We start from the raw sequence: 8818 nt of genomic DNA on the forward strand, positions 1-8818 counted from the left end.
TAGGAATAAGAGTTTTGTAGGGAGATTCTAGGTTTGGAAAATTTGCACTTTCTTCTACTACTTGAGACTATGGACGACTCTGTTCATCTGGGCTAGGTTTATATATAGAATCAGGCATGCTGGTGCTATGAATTTGAATAAAGTACTCTGGTATTTTTCTAGGCTTGAAGTTTTAACATTTCATTGTGGTGATTTAGCTTGGTCTTCTGTGGATTTCTTTATTGGGTTTCAGTGTTTTTGCATAGCACCCCGACTTGTTAAAATGGACTTGTTGAATTGGGATTAATTTGTATACATACATCGACCAACCCACATAGACCAACGACCTCAAATGCCTTCACTGAGCCTTTAATTCTTTAAATGGAACACTAAGGCATTCTAGCAACTCTGACTACTGTTTTTGGCTACTACTTGTCTCGTATGGCAAGTGTTGAGGTTTCCCTTGTTATAAACTAGAAAAGAAATTAGATATCCCAAATGATTGAGCCCAGATTAAACTCAGGTATGTCCTGCCACTTATTCTGAAGCTAAATATTATCCATGAATATAGTAACTACCCAGAGCTCAGGAGCTAGGAAATTTCTGTGGATAACTAGAGGGTGTACTTGTGAATGCAACTGCAAAATTTTGTGAAAGGTTCACTTGTTTGTAGATTGTAGAAATTTGATGGACAACATATCAATTTTAGTTGAAGAGAGTTTCATTGTAAAACATCTAAATAAAAGTAATTGCACAATGATCCAGTGCAAGAAAACAAAGTTTTCCACAAACCAATTAACTCTTCTAGAAGAATTCAAAAATTCCAATTTAATAATCCTATCGGCCTCTCTTTGTACCTTTTGGGACAATTGCTAGTTTTAAATATTAACCCCTAGTTAGTTATTACTAACATTTCTAATTTTTTTACTTATACAACCAAATCATGAAGCAATGGGATTTTAGTAATTTACTCCAATATTTCAAATAAATTACTAATCTCGAAAAATCAAAACGTTTAAATGACTATAGTTTATTTACGTTTTTTTACTTATTTTCAAAGTGACTGTAGTTTAAAAAATTTCATAACTTAAATAAACCTCATTAAAATAAAACAATATAAAATAATATATATATATATATATATATATATATATATATATATATATATATATATATCGATTGAATCGGAAGTTTTTAATCGCAACATGTTAAAAGACCTCAGCACCTTCATTCTCCCAACGCCGATCTCCTAATATAAAAGTCAAAAGGCATTAACCAAAGTTTAAAAATCCATTTGTTTGAGTTTCAAAACTCACTCATACGAATGAGTGAAATAAGGTAGAGGTAATTTAATATTAGTTTAAATATTTAAATAATAAATTTTAAATTAATTTAATTAATTAATATATAAAATTTAATTAATTTAATTAAATTAAAATTTAATTATTATTTAGATTAATATTAATTACTTATACATAGTTAATTATATTAGTTAGTTAGATTAATATTAATTAATAATAGTTTATTAAATAATTAGTTTAGTTCATAATTAACAATTAAATTAGAATTAATTATTAAATAATTAGAGTTTAATTTAGGATTAGATTTTTAATTAGAATTTTGATTTTTTAGCCCAACAACAAAAATTCTAGAACTATGCCAGATTTGACTCATCAACTTTGGAGGCTCATAGATTGAGTTTTACTTGGCCAAATGAGGCCCAGGATGGCTCATTGGAAAGATAAAATCAAGGAGAACATTTCCAAGGAGGTTTCACTAACATATTTGGTCATTTATTGGGTCGAAAATTAGACAAAAGATCAAACTCTGATTTTTTCAACAAAATCAATTTTCTGAGTTTTATTTTCTGCATTTTCATTTGTCCGAGCCTCTTCTAAATGCAAATCCATTCGTCGGTGATACCCTTGGCCAATTAAACCATCCCAGACATCAATAGAGAGCTTATATTTTATTTTTAATTATTTATTTAAATTGAATTTGATTGGATTTGTTTTAATACCAAAAATAATATTTTGATTTTTTGTATCTTAATTTATTTTGATTTCTTTTTTGCAGGAAAACAGTAAAAGAGATATGGAGAAAAAGATCGCAATCAATGAGAAGGTTCCAGCAATTAAAGATTGGAATTTTGAGCAAATAAAATTAGATTGGGCAGATTTTTTCTTCAACAAACTTTCCTCTCAAGAATTCCTTTGCAAATATTATAAATAATAGATTGCAGAATGTAATAAGGGGCTACTCTCCTCTGCAATTTTAGACTTCTAAAAGCACTCTGCAATAGGAATTTAGAGTTGTACGAGGGAGAAGAGAAAATCTTAGATCTGAAGATTAGTGAGGATTTTTCCTTTATATCTTGAATTATGTATGAGGGGCAGAGTTTTCACTATTGTGGCTCTAGTTTTGAAAGCAAAAGTTCAAGCAATGTAAAGGACTGTTGGAGACCAGGGTCAGAGAAATGGATTCAATAAATTGGTATTTTTAATACTATTGTTTCAAATACTAGTTTCATTTTTATGATAACAGGAATGCGTCATTTTGTTCATGTTTGTGCACTTTTGTCAATATGGGTAATTTGTCTCAATGTTGTTATTATGTATCTCTGATCTTATGGATTAAATTCTGATTTCTAAGTAACTATTTACTCAGAAATTTGTCTTATAAAACTGATTTATTAAATAGTGATGTGTTGCGAACTATTTCTGCATATTATTGTTTAATTATTGGATTTACTAATTTGACAATCAATATCATTTTTGTGAATTATTTCCTGAGTGCTGTTGGTTTATTATTTCAGTTAAAAGGTCTCAATAAGATGTGTTTCGGTATTCACAAATGTCAGTTAATTGAACTACTTCGTTAGCTTGACATTAACTAAAAGCCAGACATATTTAAATCCTTATCATTTAATTATGTTGCTCTTAGTTGGGTTAGATCTATATCTACCTAATTGAGATAGGATTAAGATCAGTTTTTTCTACTTGCATCATAGAATAAGTTTGCATTTAGATTAAGTTCTACATTCTTTTAAGTCATCTTCTCAAAAGAGCCAAAATTTTAGTTATGGCTTAGCTGAACCCAAATTAGCCTAAGGGTCATTCTCTTGCCCAATCAGAAAGAAGTTCAGTGATCTGATATTCCTGTCTATTGGTAGTTAAAGATACATCATAAACCAATAGCGATAGGGAGAAGGTAACTGGACCTAGTTAAATCAATCGGAGCCACTACCCCAAACAGAAAAGGAGCTACTTTAAGATCCAGACCGGGTGGTTATCCCCTAATGTTGAGGTCGACATTTTTGGCCCTCAACAGTATCATAAGTTGTAAACTCACATAGGGACTTGCATAAGTCTAATTGTCGTAGTTATCCTTAACCGACAGTGGGTCTCCTCCATTGCTATATAATGGAGGCTTTCTATTTACATTAACACAACATTAGGATCATGTATAGCTCATTTTCTCAATAAATGAAGTGTGTTTCTCTTCATTCTTCATCTTGTGATCTATTGGTAGAAGGATTTTTTAGCTTTGCAGTCCGATCCTTGGTTATTTTAATACTATTTAATGGTATCAAAGTGGGTGATGCTTGCGCTATCGAATTAATTTTTTAAGTTTTTTATTCTTTTATGATCCAAATTTTGTATTCCAAATCTATTTGAGAAATAATGGTTTCGACCTTTCATGATTAATTTGAGGGTCTAGATCAAGGGTTTCAGAGTATTTTTCCAGTGATTCTGTAAGTTCCAAAAAGAAATGCAATTGCTAGAATATTGTCTTCAATCGCAGGAGTATCATAGTGGCTGCAACTGACGGAGGGATGAGTTTAATTTTTTAGATCTGAGTCACTTGAAGCGAATAAATCAAGGCATGAGCATTCCTAGTTTGAGGAACATTGCATTATCAATATACGCATAGTATAAAAGATCCTTCCAGTGCTAGTATGGATCAGAGCATTTAGTGTGAAGCCACCAAATTTCATCTGTAGTAGGCACTATTAAAGTGGTTGGGTATTTGCTGGGAGAATTAATCTACTGAGACCAGCCACAACGAAATATCGAAGATTATAATTTTATCTCCATGTTCATATGACATGTTTTTTCACTCCAAATTGTATAATAAACCCCCAAATCATTAGCTGAAAATATCCAACAACGTTGTGTGGGTTGGGTTTTTTGTTGTTTGAGAAATCAGGGCATATCTTGACCAACGAGTCGAAGCATCTGTTGAAAATAGCAACAAGAAATGCTAAAAATAGCATTGCTATAGATAGCATTTCAAGATATATTCCAATTTTAATTTGTCCTTGAATTAAAATTCGAATTTAGTCTCACTAGTTGTTTGAAAAATAATTAATTTATTCATCTTGAGTTAATTAGTTGGAGAAATTCAAACATGAAGTCTTTGCGAAGACATGCAACAATTATCCCTTTGATTGAGGAAGTTATCCCTTAATTAAGGAGATAAGGATGAGTTGTAATTAGTTAGCTCAGTTAATTGAGTTAAGTCTAGTTAAATTAGTTTCAAACAGTTGGAGGAACTAATTGTGAGTCCAGTCAGTTAATGCATGCATGCATGCAACTAGTGTTTTCCAGATAACTGAATATTATCTCATAAATAACTCATGCATGTCAGTTTAGACAAAAACCCAGTTGAGATTAAAGGCATGGACAGTGTACTATTAGTTGCTAGAATATTCCCATCTAAATATCTATTGCATGCAGAAGGAATTCATTCCTTGAGGATTGTGCAGTTACTATAGAGGTCAGAGCAGTGTGTGAGGTGAGAATCACATAGGTTACAGCTGGAGGACCCAGGAGAAACTGCCGAAGGAAATATGAGGCTTGGAGGATAGAGGAGAAGGCATATGTGTTGTCTATTCTGTCTATGAGCAGCAGAGAGGGATTGTATTGAGAGTTGGATAGCTGTGAGAGCTAAAGCTTTAAGTAATCCTGAGATATTTCCACTTGTATGATAATACAAATAGCGGGGTTTTTAGCTGAGGCTTTCCCCAAAGTATTCTTCTATGTTTCATGTGTGATTGATTCTTCTTCTCTATTATATGTGCTCTGTTTGATCTGGCTCAAATCGATTAAGCTTCCGTAAATTTGATTGTAGAAGTAGATTAAGTATTTTGCTTTAGTACATTGCATAATCAGATTGATCTACAGTGAGAATTTCTACAGCGTCATGGGTTGACTATCGTAGTTTGATCAAATTTTTCAAGGCATTCACAACAACATAATTCATTGATCCTCGACGAGAAATATACTTCCTATCTGTTTCATTTCATGGTATTGGATTGTTTCGCAATGTGTCAATTGCGAAATCGCTTGTTCGTTGAAGATTGACACAACACCAAAACTCTAACATGAATGTGTAAGAGAGCTTGACTAGGTCGACCCTTTCTGGAACAACACTTCATAACCATGTTCCCACTTGTTGTGAGGCCCATATCCATCACTCATCATCTGAATAATTTCCAACATACCCTGCTCTCCCTCAACACCTGAGAAATCGTACTACTAGCTGTAATTTCTCCACTGTGTTTTAAATATTGGAGCAGTTGAAGAGTAGAGCCCCATAAAATTCAGAGGAAAATTGATCCATCGTAGAATATCGATGGAACGTGTCGTGGAATGTGGCAACAAATCATAGACTTGATCTTCAACCTCTCATATTCGTGGGAATAAAGAGCCTTTGTGATATCAATCTTGTTTTTTTCTTCATCTACAGTGGATTCACAAACTTTTGCCTTCTTATCTACTTTCTTATTGTTGCTTTCAACACAAAGAATTTACTGGCATGATCGAGAAGCATCATCATTGGTATGAAGTTTTTCCTTTTTAATTTTCCCATTTTATAATTTGCCCAAAAATAAAAAGGGAGAAGGAACTTTATAAAAAGTTTTTTGGCCACAAAAAAAGAGAGAAAAGCATGTGTTAAAATGAAAGGGTTTAATTTTCCCATTTCATTTTTCCCTCTTCTTTGGATTTTTTTGGGAAAAAGCTTTTGAAATTTTTTACGAGGAGAATTGGGCAAAAAAATTCTTCTGCATTAAAAAGGGAAAGTTTCGACAAATATTATTGACATTTTTTTAGCCTAAAGTCTTTCCTCTATAAACACATTTTCCAACTTGTTGTGCCATAAAAAAATCTTTTCAATATGGTTAAAGGATTGCAAGAGCTTTGAGACAAGAAGGCAGCAGATGAAGTTCATAAAGAGCTTCTTCAATTGCAGTCAATTGTAGCTTTATTGCAAGAAGAGAATGCAACTCTTAAAAATAGGTTGCAAACTTCAATCACTGAAAAAACTGACAAGGTTGAACATTTGGAATCAACCATGGGAAAATTCTTCCAAATGCTTGCATATGAATTTCAAGAGAAGATTGATCTACTTGATGACTTGCAGGAGAAAGTTAAGTCTTTTTATCGAATTTGAAGAAGCAACAAGAAGAGAAAAATAATGAACACATTATGGAGATTGATTGTTTAAAAGAAACAATGTTGGAGCAACATCAAATTTTGTCACAAACAGTTTATTGAGAAGGATGAAGTCATTCAAAAGTTGCAAGAGTCTAAGCAACAACTTGAATTGGAGGTTAGTCGTCTTCAAAAATCTAAGATGGAGACAATTGATGTTGAGCTTCCAAGCTCACCTTCTTCCATACTTGATGGTATTGATTTTCAGATGGTTGATGCAGATGATCATGACGCATCACATGACTTTGTCACACCCAGTTTTGAAAACATACTACTGGTATTGGATCCTGATTGCTGAGAAAAATGGGATATACCGAAGGATGACTTGGGAAGAATGGGAAAGGAATTGTTGCTCCTGTTAACCTTGTAGTGCAGACATCAAAATAAGGTCTTGGATACAATCTTCTTACTGCTTCATCACCTACATATAATTGTGAGGATCTTGAAGAAAATTCTCCCATTGATTATGATAAATAAATCAAAGACATGGTTGTTGATGCCATTTCAAATGATAGTATTGTTGCACTCAAGTGACTCTGTAGAGACAAAAATTGAGCTATCTACACATCCTCATCACAATAAATTACCCAAGCATCAGTATTATTGGTCAACTAGTAGTCTAACATTTAGATCGTTATAGAAGAGACATCAAAGAATGAATTGTGGAATAGGGCCAACCACTAGGATCGACTGTGGATGGATCGATGGATGGTCACGACATCAATTGAACCAATGCTTAAAGACTTCATATTGTCATGTTGCATCAGTTGTTCATCATTGATTTCCATTGTTCCCTCAGTTGTGCTTCAAGGGGGAAATTTGTTGACAATGGACACTATTGATTCTCACTCCCTCCGCATTTGTGTTTTAGGGGGGGGGCAGTTAGATGGTGACATATATTGTTTTCATTTCTTTGTTGACAATTGTCATCTTCTTTGTTTGATCAGAGTGATGGTGATGGTGTTAAAACAATTTTATGAGTGTTTTTATACGACATTTGCCATAGTTAGAGGCTTCATTTTTATTTGTTGCTTGATGGTGTTGCTTATATTTGGAGCCTTTTTCCTAGTTTTTTTTACGGCAGCTATTTTCTTTGCAGCTTTTTTGGGAGAAGATGACAATGTTTGCCACATTTGTGCCTCTGCAATAATCCTACTTCAGAGATAGACTAAACTCATTGAGGTATCAAAACTCTCATCTTCATAATTTTAGTACTTCAACATTCTGTACTTCTTGATTAGAGCAGACATATGTTCTTTCCATTCAGTGGATCATTATGGGATTTACAATTTTAGCTCCATGATAATTTGAGCACTAACATATTTCTCTCTTTTGGGGGGAGTTTTTTTCCTACGAGTTTTTCTCTCTTTCTTCGATTATGAGAGTTTGCACATGGGTACCTAAACAAGCCTCATTGTCGAGACCCATTATTTGATTTCCTTTTTCTTTAGTTACTCCCTATGTTTGGCCTAAGGGGGGTGTTAGAGTTGGTTTTTCCAACACTTCATTTCCCTATGAGTTAAGTATGGTGAGTTGTATTCTCACATAGGGACTTGCATCTATATAGTTATTGTAGTTATCCTTAACTGACACTAGGTCTCCTCCATTGCTATATAATGGAGGATTTCTATTTACATTAACACAACATTAGGCTCATGTATAGCTCATTCTCTTAAGCAATGAAGTGTGTTTCTCTCCGTTCTTCATCTTGTGATCTCTTGGTAGGAGGATTGTTTATATTTCCAATCTGATCCTTGGGTATTTTAATACTCTTTAATTTCTAATTACTAGATGAAAATGTTTGCCAAAATCTTAATACCTAACAATAAATTAATATCCAAAATACTAAACTGCATTTTATATCTGTTTATTTTTACAATATTAGTAGAAAGTTTTTTTACAATAAGAAAAAATTAAATATAAAATATTACCTAAGAAATAATTAAATTATTTGTATTTATCTCTTTGATATATTTGTTCAATTGCGAAAAGAAAATTGAGGTGTGAGTATAAGATATAAGACGTGCAATAATCAAATTTCTTACTTTTCATTTAGAAAGAAGAAATGAAGGTTTAAAATGCATATATTGATAAATTTGTATCTTATTTTTTTTGGATTTCTTTATGTATAGTTTTGAAATTAACACACACACACACACACGGTGTAACTAAATTGACAATCACTTTGTTATGAAGTATTGTGTAAAGCATGAGATTCAAAGCTCAAATCCCCGTGAGTTAGGCCAACCAAAAAATAATATATATATATATATATATATATATATATATATATATATATAAAATTTGGTATGTATATTGTAATTGTTTTGAAATCAAATGAT

Source organism: Pinus tabuliformis, chromosome 9 (assembly GCF_031772625.1).
Source record: "Pinus tabuliformis cultivar Carrire ecotype Pingquan chromosome 9, CPIR1, whole genome shotgun sequence".
Classification (NCBI taxonomy): domain Eukaryota; kingdom Viridiplantae; phylum Streptophyta; class Pinopsida; order Pinales; family Pinaceae; genus Pinus; species Pinus tabuliformis.